Below are 17190 nucleotides of genomic sequence, written 5' to 3' on the forward strand. Positions count from 1 at the left end.
ACTGAGTATCAAATTTGTTTAAAATCGGTGTAGCGAATCACGAGGTGATGGTGACGTGGTGACACATGGCGACGCTGATAGATGAATTTCTGCAAACTGGCGACAAGAATTGCCAGTAGCTTTTTCGTGCACATGTTGTCTAATCGAGCGTTTAATTATATTGTCATATCTTAGTAACTAGACACGGAGTTCGCATTGATAGTTGAATATAGTTGAGGCATATAACTCGTTGCTTGGTAGCGGCTTTCAACGTTGGTCGTTCCTCTTCCTGTGGGTTTCCGACCTGTCCTATATTTTACTGCCTTATGCGTCCTGGAAACTTCGGAACTCCTTCTCTCCTCACCAACTCAAATCCAATCCGGTCAAGTAAATTGCTGCTGTCCCTCGCCAGCACAGTCGTTATTGGTATAGGGTACTGTCGGGACCCCTGAACATATTTTTGTTCTTTCCAGACTTCTGGGGCCTTCTCTTCAATGAGGGAGGTGTCTGACTATTACTGGGTCACTTCCTTTCTACTTGGGAGTGACTCTCCTGGAGCTCACTCGCCGACACGGACCGCACTGAAAACGGCTCTTTTATTATTGCATGTTCTGTCGTTACCGAGGAAACGGCGTGTTTGCAGGGCTGTTCCCGTGGAACGGCTGTTGTACTGTCACCTGTTTACACACCTGTTACTTGGTATTGGGTCTGCATGTCACAGTACTGCACATCCTTCAACAGATATTTCCACCGATCTCCATAAAATGAAAGACAAGCTCGGCGTAATTTCATGGCATTTCATACAGGAACTACTGTCGTTCCGAAGCCCACTTCCGCAAGAGTTGGCCACAATGTTACGTGGCTTCGTATTTTCTTCCTATTTGCAGATGACTACGCTACCTGGCGACGGCATTAAAAGGAGGGGCGAAGGGGCGGGCAGCGTACCGGGGGCGGCGGCAAGTGTCGCTTGATGTGGGCGATGCTGGGAGGGTTGTACGCCATGTTGGCGAAAACGAGTCGCTCCTCGTAGTCGTACTCACAGAGGATCTTGTTCTCACACAGGTAGAAGCGGTCGCCCACACAGAACCTAGAACAAAAGAGAAGCGATGTTACCTCTAGCGTAAGACGCACTCAGAATTAGCTTCAAACTGAGCCAGAAATGGAATCCGACTGTCAGGTTCTTACTGATCTCTGCTAGAGTCATGTTAAACAACATGGATAGGGATGGGTGTACTGAGAGGCCGTCACTCTCTGGTTTGAACTTCAAGGAGAAGAGACTGTGTTACTACCAGAACCTACCCAAACAATTCATAATGCAGCAGAATGATCGAGGGGACGGGATAGCTCAGTCGGTATAGCTACGGGCTGCAGTGCAACAGTCTCCTCTTCACTATGTCCAGAGAGGCTCTGGGGCTCACCCAGCCTCCTATGCCTCCAACCATGTGTCTTCATATCAGTATGTTTAACTACATAATCACAGGGACAACTTTACCTTTTACTTGACTCATGCTCTGGCTGTTTACTTCCAATCAGTTCTTCTTGGCCCCAAGCCCCATGAGACCCCACGACCAGTATTTTTTTAGCTGAACACTTGGCGGTTATTGTTCCTACGTAAGATCCTCTCTGACGAGAGGATGGTTCTGCCGTTTACAATTGCTGCTGGCTCTCGCCAGCACAGTCGTTCTCAGGTCAGAGTCCCACGGGACTCATGACCACGTTTTACTGTCTCACACTCGAGACTCCCCCAACCGGGAGGGCGAGATCCCCATATTTATATCCCCCAGAAACAGGGTGGTCCAGTTACACCCCCCTGGCACTGGGTTCCATTTTCGTTGCCTACTAAGACTCGCAGGGCTACGGTGGAGGTATTCGAACCTGCCGCCACGTTGGCGCAGAATGGTGGGAATGCCGGACGGTGGAGAGGTTAGGCAGATGGGTCTGTGGGGGCCCTGTCTTCTCGCAAGGGCTCTGTCCGTTTCGGTCCATTCTCAGGAGCTAGGATTTGAAAGGAAGCATTTGCGACGTAATCGTGATAATACAGTATATTTGTATTGAGGGACTGAGGGAAGTGAAGAAAAACCTTACTTTTGCCAATGTCGGGGCCGAAATTAAAAGTGAACCCTCCCGAGTACAAGTTCATACCCTTACTACTGCCTCCCTGGATACGGGGCTTTGTGTGTGCTCTTACCCCCTTGTCGTTAAGAAAGATACAGTGTTTCGGCGCGAGAGAAACGAAACACAAGATTTTGGTGAGAACTATTTTTAATTCGCTTAGTGGGGGTGGAGTCCAGCTGGGTCCACTCGGCATGGCGACCACTGATTGGCTTATTGTACCTGCCCCGGGTGATTATGATGATGGAGAATTTGGTGGAACGAAGATTGGCAGGGGAAGCCCAAGTACTCAGAGAAAACCGGCCCCCAGCGCCACTTTGTCCACCACAAATCCCACTTTAAGAGACCCGGGATCGAACCCGGTCCGCCGCGGTGGGAAGGCAGAGACTAACCGCTTGAGCTATGGGGCGGCCTCTTGGTGGCAACTGAAGAAGGAGGCGATATAACGGACGAAGACAGTGGTGCAGTTATAGAATGAGACAAATGTTCAAATGTTGGATTCTGGAGAGGTTTCAGTTGCCAGGGCTTTGTGGTGAGGTCCGTTGCTGTAGCTGAAGCCAAGTGTCTGTGAGTGGAAACAAGGAGATTGTGAAGCCGCGCGTCTGATACGGCGCATCAATATTTAGGATGTTTAACGCACTGGGCCCAGCTGCAAGGGAATTAAAACGAACGGTCTGGAGGCAGAGCACAAGGCAAATAGCACACAGCTGATTCTGGCATAGCACGGACATCAGTGCAAGGGGTCCCACAGCGACCAGTGTTGCTTCTGGTTTGTATTCTGCAGGAGTTAGTTTCGAATCTCTACCAGGTCTGTCTGTAATGGTTCTGATTAAGGCTGTGCCATGTTCAGACGGTTAGTCTCCGGCTTTCTATCGCAGCGGCTCCTGTTCATCCCAGATCAGATCAAGCGGGATTTTTGGTGTGGCACTGGGACTTTTTTTGATCGAGTACTTCAGTTTCCTCTGGCAGTTCTCATTCTACAGACTGCTCCACACTCATCAACATACGGGGCTGGCAGAATAGGCCAAATATTGACAGACGTAACACGTGAACTCAGGCTCATCCCGCCCCAAAAATTCAAAAAGTTTTAATTAAACTCTTCTGACGGATGTTTCATGGTTGTCTTCTCTTCCTCCAGGCATAACCGCTGCCAGCAAGCCATCTTAGCCTGGCTATAGGTAATATGTAATTTGAGCCGTCAGATGCGCCACAAACAAACCAGAGGCGTAGGTGCGATTGATTACAAAGTCTTTTAAGCCTTTAAATGTCAGTAGCTGCAATATGTACCGCGTGATTTAACACTGAAGAACTCTGTATACCTGCACAATGTATTCATCCGTTTCATTGGATTAGCACACTGGCTGTACTGACTCTGCTTCTATATGGTTGTCCTCAGTCACTGCACATATATTTCGGTATAGTACGTCGAATAGGTCACGACTGCGGCTGTCTAAATTCGTTCCAATTCTGTATTCATAGGTTGTCTTACATGTCGAAGGTATGAGCTCTGGAACAACCCACAACAAAGCCACATACTTGAGGCCGCGCCATAGTTCATTCGGTTAGTCGCTGGCTTCCCACCGCGGTGCCCCGGGTTCGATCCCGGGTGTGGTCAAGTGGGATTTGTGGTGGAAAATATGGCGCTGGGGTAAGTTTTCTCCGAGTACTTCGGTTTCCCCTGCCAATCTTCATTCCACCAATTGCTCCACAATCACCCTCACCTATCATCTGGGGCTGGTACAATAGGCCCGAAGTGGCCGCAGCGCAAGGGACTTAGTCCCACTCCACTAGCATTAAAAAGAAAGCCACATTATGTTTCGACAACGGGACAATATCACATTTGGAATTAATTTATCGACAATTATGTTCAAGGATCATACCTTGGGAATTCTAGAGTACAGAACGTTTATCTTTTACTGTGATTTGTAGTCACAGGATATTAAATGTATATTGATTTTCATATTTAATTAATTTTCCGTGCAAAATGGTACAAGCTCCGCTTATATGTATTGTAAAGTGAACATTTTTTAATAGTTTAAAATATTTAGTTACATCAGATGATTGAAGTCATGGGACTTTTCAACTGACTTAATCCTTGCAGTCGCATTATGACTGAGCCTCTAGTAGAAATGAGTACCAGAAATATTCCCCGGGCTAAAAGACGGCCAGCGTATAAGGCTGAAAACCTCATCGTCATCTGTGAGCTAATTTTCTAGAAAATGTTGGAACCTCGACGTCTCACAAACCCATGAGCCTCCATGGTCTGTCACAGGGAATGCTTTACCTTTTTCATCAGATGCTTTTATTGGGTTGGTTTTCCATTTGGAAGTGTTTCCTGCTGTGGTTTGTTGGAGACGCCCTTTCAAGTTTAATTCCCGAGAGCACCAGTTCTGGTTAAGGGAATCACATCCAGAAATAATTATATTATCGTCAGTAATCACCCATTGCTGTATAATACAGTACATAACTTTCCTCTTGAGGCACCTTGGCCGGCAGTTACTTCGAAATAAATTTATCTGTGAAGAAAGCAGTCTTCTGGGATTTGGCACCGTGTATAAGTGGTGTTAACCGACGTTTCGGAGGAATGTATCGCCTCCATCTTCAGGGTAGAAGAAAAAGTATAAGAAATCTGCAAGCGACAAGACCGTGAGAACGGTAAAAGCAGGTCTTGTCGCTTGCAGATTTCTTATACTTTTTCTTCTACCCTGAAGATGGAGGCGATACATTCCTCCGAAACGTCGGTTAACACCACTTATACACGGTGCCAAATCCCAGAAGACTGCTTTCTTCATAGTCACCGCCGTGAAAGCCTCAAATCTTACAACTTTATCCGTCCTCCGCGTAAAAAATAGTGCGTTGTTCTTGGTCTGAATTGTGGTCTCTTTTGTTGCAACAGCTTGAATATTTTGAGTTCTGAAGCAGTTTCTGCCCCCCATCCCTATTCACACGCATGCCTTTGCAGCTGTAAAAGCCATACATTTCGGCGTTGTTCCCAGCTCAGAAGTTTACATTGCAGAAGTGTTAATATTATTGATGACTGAGGAAAGATGCTTAGGTATGTTGGTGTATTCAGTAGCATAACGTCACTTCCCAGTTTCATGAAAATTGTTCAGTCCACGTAAAAATTATTATTAGTGGATCTACTTCCTACTTCACGAGCTCTCATACAGGGATAGAGCAACTAGTAGGCTTAACATTGTTTTCTCGAGGCTTGGTTCACGGTGCCATATTTTAAAAATTGTAAATTACTCATGTAACTAATAAACAAACAAAATAAATACATATGTATTTACTTATTTAATTTGTTTATTAGTTACTAACTTCGCCGACAAGCCGCGGTCTCTGTAAAACCACGGAGATTGTTTGTTTTCTTTTGTACTCACTCATGGAGCTGAGCCCTTCTTGAGGAGCCGCCAATTCTGCAGCTACTCAAGAATTCCCCAGCATTTTATGGAACCTGAAGGTTCATCACCGTGTTCACAAGAACCCTCCACTGGTCCTTATCCTAAGCCAGATCAATCCAATCCATACCATCCCATCCTGTCTCTTTAAGATCCATTTTAATATTGTCCACCCACCTACGTCTTGGTCTTCCCGGTGGTCTCTTTCCTGCTGGCTTTCCCACCAATATCCTACATGCATTCCTCTTCTCTCCCATTCGTGCTACATGCCTTGTCCACCTCAACCTCTTGACTTGATCATTCTAATTATACTTGGAGAAGAGTACAAGTTATGAAGCTCCTCATTATGCAGTTTTCTCCAACCTCCTGTCACTTCATCCCTCTTCGGTCCAAATATTTAAACAAGAAAGAACATCGAAAGAGACTTATCGGCGTATAGCAAACAATGCAGAATGAGAATTTGTGGTTCCGTCTGTAGGAGTTCTGAGAAATTACATCTAAGTCGATGACGGTGGTTCGGAAGCATCGGGACGGTGGCACCGTGAAACCCAATGGACTAGGGGTAATTAGGAACAATTACAAATGCTAATGGAGTCAGCAGCGAAGCACGTCAGGTGCGACAGTTAGCCCCCAGGGAACAGCGGGAGCCGCATTTACCTGTCAAGAATCCCGGCCTGCTCGACAAAGCAACACTTGGCGAAAGTTCGTTAAGTCAGTCTCAGAAGCGAGTTCAACCGAGCCGTCGAGGATGTGGCAACAAATGAACAAGTTGAACGCGCAAATGCCCCACTTGGAATGGCATTAAGATGGCGCCTTTCATTTACACATGACGTCTGTCTGCTCTTTAGGTACACGCCGCAATGCATTGCAAACCGAGCGGGAGACAAGACCTTACTTGCTTATTCTAGCTCAAATTATAGTATCTACTGGTATAGTGAATTATGAGCCGGAAATGAAGTGGAACGAAGCGGACGTCCGCTGTTTCAAGGTAATTCGTCTGGAGGGATAGAGGAAAACCTCAAGACTGTCGGGTTCTCCACCTGGATTCGACCACAGCACCTCCTGAATGTAAGTTAAAAGCGCTACCACCTGGACGTTAAAGAAAGAATAAAACTGAAATTAGGCATTTCAGTTTCCATATGGAATTAAAAAGATTTGAATGAGAATCCGAGTTGCAACCAGGAGACCAACAGCAGTTGCTAGGAAACAGCTCTGTGGACACGTTTTCCCGGAAACATGAGATGCTGCAGCAATGGAAGAGACGTTTTCTGCGCGGTTCGTGTCGGGGTTATACAAGGAAGAATATTAGTTCATTTGTTGAATCCCGTATAGAGGCGAGGTCGAATAACTCTGCGTTAGCCCTGCGAGGCCTAGGGGATGACGAAAATGGAACCCAGTGCCTGGAGCTATAACCGGGCCACCCTCTTCCTGGGGGTTACAAATACGGGAACCTGGCCCTCAAGGTTGGGGACGTCTCGAATGAGAGTGTAAAATGTGATAATGAGTCCCGCGAGACTCGGACCTGAGAATGACTGCGCTGGCGGGGACCAGCAGCAATTGTAAACGTCCGACCCATATCTTCTCGTCAGAGAGGATGTTAAATAAGGACTATAACCGCACGTGTTCAGTTGCAAAATAATATCTGGTCGTAATCCTCAAGGGGCTTGGCGCTAAGACGAACTGATTGGCGGTGAACCGCCAGTCGCAAAGCAGCCCTGACTCTGAGTTGTAGTTGAGGCAGTTGTGAGAAGCTGGTAGCTGAGGCCGTGGACAGTTCGTCCCAAAAAGTCTTCACGATATGGTGCTGAATTGATAAGGCTCAGGGACGACTTGACTTCTTAAGGTGTACCCTACGGAAACTGAATGTTGAGACTTAAGGTAAAGGTGTCCCTGTGCTTAATTCATTAATCACTGTGTTCTGACGACGTATGGCTCCATCATTTTTGACCTTGGCGCTATTTGGAGGTGAGTGGTCAGCTTTACGCCCCGGCCACTGAAGTGACAGTTCAATTGAAGACTTGTATCATACAGTACAGCTCTTGGTAATATACATGGCAACGAGTACAGTCGGGGATGCCACTCAGAGAAATGATGATGCCGTGTGGTGTTACATTTCTGTTGGATCCAACTGTACGTCTGCAGAAGGGGGTATCCATTACGTCGGCTTCCACAGAAGTTTCTGCCTTTTGAGCTTCTGATCTGATCACTGCCACCTCTCCCCTTCCCCTCTCCGTCCAACACATCCCTTCCCTTGAACACGAACTCGATCCATCTCGAAAAGTTAGATCGATCTTTGTGTATCGAACAAATCAGCTGACGGAATCACAATGGCTTTGGCGTGACGTCAAGGGATGAGTGTCTCTGGGTGTGGAACTTGGTCTCACTGCGAGAACAGAGAATGAAGGAGCTATATGCTGTCTGAGGTTTCTGCTGCGGAGCGTATTGAGAGTGTATTCTTGTAGATTGTGACGCCATGTAGTTTGGTAGATAGGTGCCCACGTTTCGGATTAACTTGCTGTCTCTGCCCTGATTATGTGGGAGTAGTTTGCTTCTCAGTGTGTGAGTCTACCAGGCTGTATGGCGTCACAAAACAAGACAATCTTAGGCGAATGAAGCTCGTGAGCTACAGTACCTGCTCAGGAGTGCGTCTGGACTTGAAATGGAAAGCGATTAGGTCACCTCATCAGTGGTTCGAATGTTGACCAGGGAATCTGTTTTGGGGTTTCCTCAGTTTCTAGAGGCGATGGTGGAAACAGCCTCGACCCCTGTCTCCCTCACCACTTTGAATCCACTGCCCCTCTCATACTGAAAACTGAACACTAAACACTGGAGAAGTGAACTGCTTCTCAGCACGTAATATAGACAGTTGAGTAATTATGGAAAGTCCTAATTTCTGGGGCGTGACGCCGCGTACTCAGAAATTTACAGATGTTTCGAAGGAATGAACTGCCTCCACCTTCAGGATCGACATGGTGATCTAACCATTTCTTTAGGATTTGAGAAGGTTCTGTCGTGCAAGGGCCTTCACATGAATAGACAGTGGTATCAACAGGACGTCTTTTCGTTTCAGTACTGAATTTTTCGCCGCATACTGTACAATAGGCCAATCAGTGGCCACCGTGGCGAGTGAACCCAGCTGGACCTCACCCCCCACCAATCTCGTTTTTATTTTAAAAGTCTCTGCATTTTGCTTATGAAATGTATTTACCTAGTTTCGATTTATTTTTCCTGAGTTTAGGAACAAGCGCCTAATTTCCCTGAACGGCATTAACTTGTTGGGCTTCGTAATGAAGGAACAGTGCTTTCGTTGGGGTAGGAATTGATCTTTTAAATATTATTCAAATGAACTTCATGGTTTGGAGGGATAAACTGTATAATTGTATTAATTTCATGTAAAAAATAGAGATGTAACATGACCAAATTTCCTGGGTTGCAGCCTCTTATGGCCACCCGATTGGTATATATCTACGTCCACTAAATAGACACGATACAGGAGTACAGGACCTGTTCAAGAGGATAATTCAGCTAGTTACCGGTCAGTGGAATAAAGTAAGAGAAGAAAATGAATAGACTGAGGACTACAGAAAAGAATAATAATAAGAGATTAAAGAAGAGAAGAGAGACAACGAAAGAGCGAAAACAAGTCTGGAAATGGAGGCCTGTGCAGAGGGTAACAACTGTGGAGCCATCTCTCGCTGGAGAGACATTATCTCTCGCCTTACGGATGAAAATGCATTTAACATGAAGTGCGTGTTTCCGTTCCCTCTGCAACTTTCGGTCGATTTTTTTTCCTTCGCTACGATTCGGGAGTGACGCTTGATATATGCATGTAAAAACAAATTTAGGTCTTCAAGCAAAATGTCCGATTTTTATCCTTGATTTTAAACATAACTGGAATTTATTCCATGTTATCAGCCATCCCACATGTGACTTGCTTTTTTAAAACATTTAAACGTTTTAGGCTTTAAAATCTCTTCTCCGTCACTGGTGAATGCACACTGCATGTTTCGACCAAAGCTGGTCATCTTCAGGTGTCTCTAAAATTGGTGATGAAGCTGCTGTACTTCCGTCCTTAAGTTCAATTTTGGGATATGCCCTCGTCTGTGCGCTCACGTGTCCTGTGTAGCTGTTATGAATGCTGTTCTAACTTGAATGTTTCTATAAGGCTCAATATAATTGATCTATATTAAATTTCACGAAAATTCATTAGGCGGTATTCGAGTTCTTTCGTTTGGAGAGACAGACGATATGTTGAAGGTAACTGGCGAGATTTTGCACCTTTTCTTGCTGCCTCGCCCAGAACAGAATAAAAGCATAAAGAAATAACTAAGGTAAAATTGTCCCTGTGCTTAACTAATTAAGCACTATGCCATGAAGGCGTATGGGGAAGTGAATGTATAGATCCATGTTTTCTTCACTTCGGCACTAGTTGGGGGTGAGAGGTCAGGTCCCTCCAAAGAGCCCTCTGTACCCACTGAGTAGGAGGCTAGAAGGCCCAAGAACCGGTCGGATGACGTGGAGAACAGAAAATTCTTGACCATATCGGCACTTCTCTGTTGTCAGTAGCTACACAGACCGAGCTATCCCAGCTCCCAAAGAAAGAAAGAAAGAAAAAGGTGGGAGATACGCCTAGTCGTCTTATTAGGAAGTTATTGAGTTGGTAACAATATGTGTACTGGACAGTATTCCCAGAGTGGCTGAGTAAAACGGGGAACAGTTCTTCCTGAGGCTGTGGACATAGCTGTGTTGCTGTCGGCAGTTTGGAAAATGGAGGTCAATTTCGGATGCTTGGGGCTGCAGACCGGGAGGGTAAGGGTGGATATCCCACACAGCTTATTTGTTGGCAGGGCCATGAAACATTCAGGGACAGTATCCCCAAAGACCCCCCTGCAACTGTCGAGCTCGTGTGCTTTCTCTATTGCCCGCGAGCCGCTGGTTCGAAACCAGGCAACCTCAACTTTTAAGTGAGAAAGTAGATTAATTATGGGTTCATTTAATGGGGGAAGCGGTGAACGTCTTAAACGAGGGAAATATCACGTGAGCGAATGGAAAGCAGGAAGATTCTGAAGAACGTTCTCGCATCCAACCCAAGGAGGAAACGGCACACAGGGCACCCACAGTTATGATATTGCGATGAGCAAGCCCTGCAAGAGGACGGAACAGACCACGTATGGCCTAATTCATGAATATGATGATTTAATGACGTCGTTTCAAACATATGTTTTACAATATAGATGGTAGAATGAGGTTCCTCTCCTCTTCTGTTGGACTGGGCCCTCTGGATCGTTCCCATTCAAAATCAGACCGAATCTATGAACCTTACGGAGAGTTACTAGGACTCCTTGGATGGGGATCAGCCCTGTCGCAAGGCCGCTACCTGCACAGGACAACACAGAGACAGAAAAAGTGTAGACATACTTCCATCTTTCGAGTGAGATCGAGCCCACTATCCCTGTGGTTGAGCTGGAAAATGCATTTAGTTTCTGAAATCACACGGCCCCCGCAGTCCGTTGCCAGGAGGATTTGTATGTATGGAAGGAAGTGGTTGTGGCCTACTTAACACTTTAAATCATATTGTTTGCTAAATACAGCACCTGTTTTCACATTATAAGGTCCGCATTCTGCCCACACAGTGTATTCATGTTAAGTGATTAATCTCTATAACTGATATGCAGTGTGTTCGTTTCGAAATAGGGACTGGTTTCTTTAAATGTAGTTACATTATATATCCGGTTTTGGGGTCTAAATTCGAATTCGGGAACTCTCGATACCCCATCACGATATCACAGGGCTCGGCCTCAGCATTTTTTTTATGCTCTTCTTGTGGTGGGGTGGGACTGAGTGTGTCGGCCACTACTGACCTATTGTACCAGCGCCAAATGATAGATGATGAGTGTGGAGCAGTCGGTGGAATGAAAATTGACAAGGGAAACCGAAGTACGCGGAGAAAACCTGCCTCAGCGCCGCTTTGTCCGCTACAAATCTCATATGATCTGACCTGAGCTCGAACCTGGGCAGCCGCGGTGGGAAGCCGGAGTCTAACCGCTTGAGCTATGGCGCGGCCTCAGCCTCAGGCTTTCTATTTTCACCGTGTGGAATGTAACCACTCTCTACTTACACTCTTTGACTGAGTGCGCCAAACGTAAGAAACGGACCAGCCATACTTGCACCAGTGCTTTGTAAATTTGACGTCAGTTACTGCTGATCGTGTTTTAAACTGGGAATGAGTAACGAAATGAGAAGAAATCTGAACCGTCAGGTTGGCAGGACTTACTAACTACATGGATCTGAACCCGTCATGAGAAGCCGCCAAATCTGCAGCTACTCAAGACCTTCCCAGCATTTTATGGAACCCGAAGTTTCATTACCGTGTTCACAAGAGCCCTCCACTGGTCCCTATCCTGAGCCAGATCTATCCTGTCCATATCACCCAATCTGTCTAAGATCCATTTTAATATTGCCCACCCAGCTACATCTTGGTATTCCTAGTGGTTCTCTCCTTCTGGCTTTCATACGAATATCCTATATACATTCCTCTTCTCCCCAATTCGTGCTACATGCCTTACCCATATCACCATCCTTGACTTGATCATTCTAATTATACTTGGAGAAGAGTACAAGTTATGAAGCTCCTCATTATGCAGTTTTCCTCCAACCTTCTGTCACTTCATCTCTCTTCGGTCCAAATATTCTCAACACCCTGTTCTAAAATACTCGTTCTGTGTTCCTCCCTGAATGTCAGAGACCAAGTTTCACACCCGTACAGAACCACAGGCAAAATTATAGTTCTCTATATTCTAATTTTTATGGTTTTAGACACCAGACATGAAGACAAAAGGTTCTGGACTGAAAGGTAGCAAGCGTTACATGAGTTCAATCTTCTCTTAATTTCCTCCTGAATCAAGTTTTGATTTGTTACAGTCGTTCCCAAATATCTGAACTGTGCCACATTTTCAAAATATCTGTTAGAGGTAGACAGGACTGCAAAAAATAAAAAAAAGAGAGAAAGAAAAAGAACGAAATAAATTTTTTTAAATTATCAACGAAGAAGAGAAATAATTTGGGGCAGACTTCGAAGGGCTGGAAGAATTATGTTTTTTAATAAGGGCCACAGGTCCCCAAACGCCTGATGCTGGAAGGAACGTGCTGACAGATTATGCCCCGACACGTTTCCGAATATAAAGTTTCGATGAAAAGGAAAATACGTTTGGGAAGACTTCTGGAACAACAGAAAATTTAAAACTTGAAGTGAATCTTTCGAAAACCAAACAACGGAAGTACGTGTATTACTCAACTTTGTTATATACTGATTGACGAATACAGAATTATTTGGTGTCATGTTGTTGATGTACCTGCCGCTGCTGATAGTTATTTCGTTAGAAACGCCACTGATTTCAGTTATTCCACGTAATTTTGCAGATGCACCAGCCATTGCTGCTAGATGTCTAGTTTGCAATATACCAGCCGCCACTGACAGCTGTTATCTGGTGTATTGTGGGCCTGTCACTATAACTTTGCAGATAATTCCCTGTCTGTCGTCTTCAAGTTGAGCAACTTAACGCCCGCACATTATCATGTCTGCCCACTTGTCAACTATCTGGCGGTGTGTCTACCTGTCAGCACAGTTCAGCCAGACACACAGCAGAGCTGCTAACTTCGCCCGGCTGCGTCTGTCTGTCTGTCTGTCTGTTCGCAAACTGCCCTCTTTTATCTCAACGTCCGAACTCAGTTTCTATAGTTCAGAATAATTAACAAAGCTTGACAACATTTTTTTTCTCCCAGAGATTTCAAAATGACAAAAATGTTCAGTTTGCCTCCGGATTGCAGAATTTTCTCTTGTCATCGTCGCAACATATCAGAAGGATTCCTCCTGGAAGAAGGGACTACGATGCTATCATATTTTTGTAACATTGCGTACTATAATTAAAAAAGAAAACAGAAAAAACATGCAATCAAGCACAAAATTGGAAGTCCTCACGGCACTGAAGATTCATGGTATTGCCTTCTGTGTTATAATCCCGTATGATCAGGTTGGGTAGAAATGCAAAGAATTGAATTATTTGAACAACGTTAAGAATGTTTATTGTTCTTGGAGCACAGTGGGGATTCAAACGGCTTAGCATGATCCAACATGTTTCCCATGCTTAGATGTTCATTTTCAGGTAATAAAATTTGACATTTCTTTTTATCAATTTGTATTCATTCGGGAGCCTAGAATGTAACAGCGAAGCCAAATTCGTTCCTGTTTCCTACTTAATTAAGCACTACTACGTGAAACCATATGGGGGAGTAGAGGGGTAGTGGTTAGCTTCACGCCCCCGTCGCTTTACTCCTGGGGAAAGAGTTCCGGTGCCCATTGGAGAGGAGGCTGGGTGTTCAGAAAAGCCCTCCGCTGGCCCCTATCGTGAGCCATATCAATCCAGTCCACAACACCCCATCCTATCTCTCTAAGATCCATTTTGGACCCACGTTTTGGTCTTCCTAGTAGTCTCTTTCCTTCTGGCTTTTCCACAAAAATCCTATATGCATTTATTATCTCCCCAATTCGTGCTACATGCCCTGCCAATCTCATCCTCCTTAACTTGATCATTCTAATCATTCTTGACGAAGAGTACAAGTTATGAAGCTCCTCATTATGCAGTTTTCTCCAACCTCCTGTCACTTATATCTCTTCGGCCCAAATATTCTCCTCAACACCCTGTTCTGAACACCCTCAGTCTATGTTCCTCCCTTAACGTCAGAGACCAAGTTCCATACCCATACAAAACCATAGGCAAATCAAATTTCCGTCTTAAATTTAGGAATGGATAAGAATTGTGTTTTCTGTACGGTAGGAACCGAATTTTAAAATATTACATAAATAGATGAATTTTAGACTTGAGACAACTAGATCAAGGTTTTCTGTGGTTTTCTTCTGTCCTCGAGTAAATGTTGAATTCGTGCCAGATTCCACATTTTGCTTGCAACCACCCCAATACCAACATCATAAGTCCACCCAAACACAGCATTGCCGTCTTCAATATGATAACTCCAAACGAAAGCAGTAGACACTCTCTTCAACTTTCTTAGTCGTTTCATAACATACCTCATTTCCCATCGCTGTACCTTCTGTCGAAGTATCCTTACCAGAAAGACTAGCGGGCATTGTTTGCGAATTTTCAAAGACGGTCACATTCTCTTTCTCCCATGAAATATTGTAACGATTTTATGGAGTAACTGTAGAAGGGGTTTGGACTGATAATTGCTTTTATTGAAAAGTAACTATAGCGCTGTGATTAGTTCACTATAGCACGTATTAAGTCTTCTCAGTCTAGTGTGTTTTCACCATTCGTCGTCTGGTAACGGCTTCCAACGCCGTAGATCCCGAACTTCCATATTTACTGCTTCACACAATCGCTGGCTGTCGCTTATCTCACTGCAACTCCCTAGCTGAACTAACTCTCTCATAACGCACAGTCGACTCCTCGTGTAGCCTCGTCACGGATCGCATTGAAAACACTCTCAACAGTTCTTTTATTGTCGCATCACTGATTCGCTCGTACCGCGTAGAGAACACCATACCTCTGTTGCAGTTTACGGCCATTACCTATTAACGGCCGTTGTTTAGAGAGTCACTACATAGCAACGTGTCTACATGTTACAATGTAATATATGTGAGCACTGCCCCCTCCGTTTATCTTCTCTTCTCCCTCTTCGAGGGCTACAGTTCAAATTGACTGCGGTTGTCATGGCATCAGCTAAGCGACATGATCTCCTACAGGCAGCCTAGGGCTGACAGAGGCACTGTGCATTCTATGTACAGTAGAACCTGCCCATAGAGAGTGGAACTTATTGGTCGCTATAGACAGGTGGTCGCTGTACACAAGTTACTCCCTGAAGTTGACCTAAGTTTACATAAAATGACTATATTCAATTCTTAGCGCTCAGTGAGAGTTATGAAAATGGCTCTGCAAGCCCTTTGTTGGGCCTTGGCCGCTTTTCAGTTTTTTTAATCCTGTACACAGTTTGTAGGACTCCGTGGGTGGGGAATCAGCAGGCCGGAAGGCCGCTACCTACACACAAACACAGAATAGAAACACACAGACATTCACGGCTTGAGTAGGATTCGAACTCACGATCCCAGTTTTCGAGCGAGCGAAGACCCTTAATGACTTAGACCTCTCTGTCACTGTGATCAACGTGAAGGTGAGTAATTAAAAGAAATACGTAAAGGTGTTGTTCTAATTACAGAAGCAATAATTTTTAATTTCAAGCACAATGCTGTATTTCAGAAACCACTGCATACATCCTTTGGTTTAACGTGTCTCCGTTACGGTTTCACATATTAATCTAATATTTATCGAACAGTTTCTGTCTTGTTTCTAATTATAAGTTGATTCAAACAGTTTTCAGCACCACGACGTAGCGTATCATTGTAGCATTTCAGTGCTCTTCCGCATGGCGAAGGCTCAAGTTTCATAACACACAAAATCTCCCAAACAGCTCCTCACATGTTCAGGGGTTCAGAAACGTGTTAATTTCCTTCTTGCTCTTCATCATGCTGTCCCTTTTGTTGCGCCGTTTAATGCACTTGTTATCGCATCAATTTCGTTGATAATATCGAATACCAGAATATCACGGGCCCCAAAATGCGACAATGTATTGCTCTCATTTTGTGGAATCAACAGAGAGTAGCTGTGTAGGATTTGAGGTTCTGACAGCGGTGGTTGTGAAGATTTATATCTTCCGGGATATAAAGCCAACCGACCTTTCGGAGGAATATGTCGCCTCCATCTTCAAGGTTGAAGAATAAGCTGGGCAAAGAAACTCGCGTCAAAATGGAGGCGACGTGTTCCTCCGAAACATCTGTTGACTTTCAACAGACTACACGGCGTTACATCCCAGAAAATAGAACTCTGGAAGCGTAGCTTCATGGATATAATCCTTGCTGGTGTGTCTTTTTTTCTCTGTAAAGTTTATCATTTTTATTTTTCACCCGTTGTAGTTACTGTTTCTTTGTATTGTTCACACGACTCTCGCTAATTCCGGAAACTTCTACGGCTTTTCTCTCACTGCAGTTTTCTCTGTTTTCTCTTCTGGGTCTCGTGACATCTTGGCTACTGATGAAGTTATCTTTTGAACAGCTGTGCTGTATACACAGCACAGCGGGTCAAGAATCATAACGGACTATATTAAGAATCTCCCTAATCAAGTTACATAGGAGGCACAACATCGGCCACCTTGAAGAGAGACGACAGGGGCTATTGACACGAACCGTAAAGTTTATGAATTGTAATTTTTAACAAAGTTTTTAAAACTTTAAAACAACTTTAAATATTTTTATAACCAGGAAGGCTGCTCTGACTGATAGATGGAACATTGTGTACTTGGACATTACATGTGTATTTGATATGACAACTGTTGTGATAGTGGTTTCAAAAAAGTGTTTGGTGCCTCTGAAGATGATCCAAATGGATCGAAACATGTAAGGCTAGTGAATCATCAAGTGAGAAAACTGAAATAGTCACATTGGACGGACTTGTCTTTTATAATTGTAACTGTTAGTGTGACGGACCAAAATGAAACATATATATATAGCAGTTGTGTTTTGGCTCAGGTAGTAGTTGCTACCAGGCCCTTAATGGCTCTGACTTCTACATTCTTCACAACTATCATGAATTGTCTCTCGTACTGTACATGTTGTGGTGCCGGGATAGCG

At 44.5% G+C, this 17190-nt stretch overlaps 2 long non-coding RNA genes across 2 annotated transcripts in view; one reads left to right on the forward strand and one right to left on the reverse strand.

The window, feature by feature from the left end:
• Window positions 1-17190, forward strand: part of LOC111872748 — a 35364-nt gene that overhangs the window by 8962 nt on the left and 9212 nt on the right. The window lies entirely within an intron of this gene.
• The window catches only part of LOC117282967, a 38645-nt gene that overhangs the window by 5633 nt on the left and 15822 nt on the right, over window positions 1-17190 (reverse strand). Inside the window, exon 2 of the long non-coding RNA XR_004513942.1 lies at window positions 925-1066. This is a non-coding gene — a long non-coding RNA (uncharacterized LOC117282967). The remainder of the gene's footprint in view (window positions 1-924; window positions 1067-17190) is intronic.

The sequence above is a fragment of the Cryptotermes secundus genome, unplaced genomic scaffold (genome assembly GCF_002891405.2).
Source record: "Cryptotermes secundus unplaced genomic scaffold, Csec_1.0 scaffold1013, whole genome shotgun sequence".
Taxonomy (NCBI): Eukaryota; Metazoa; Arthropoda; class Insecta; order Blattodea; family Kalotermitidae; genus Cryptotermes; species Cryptotermes secundus.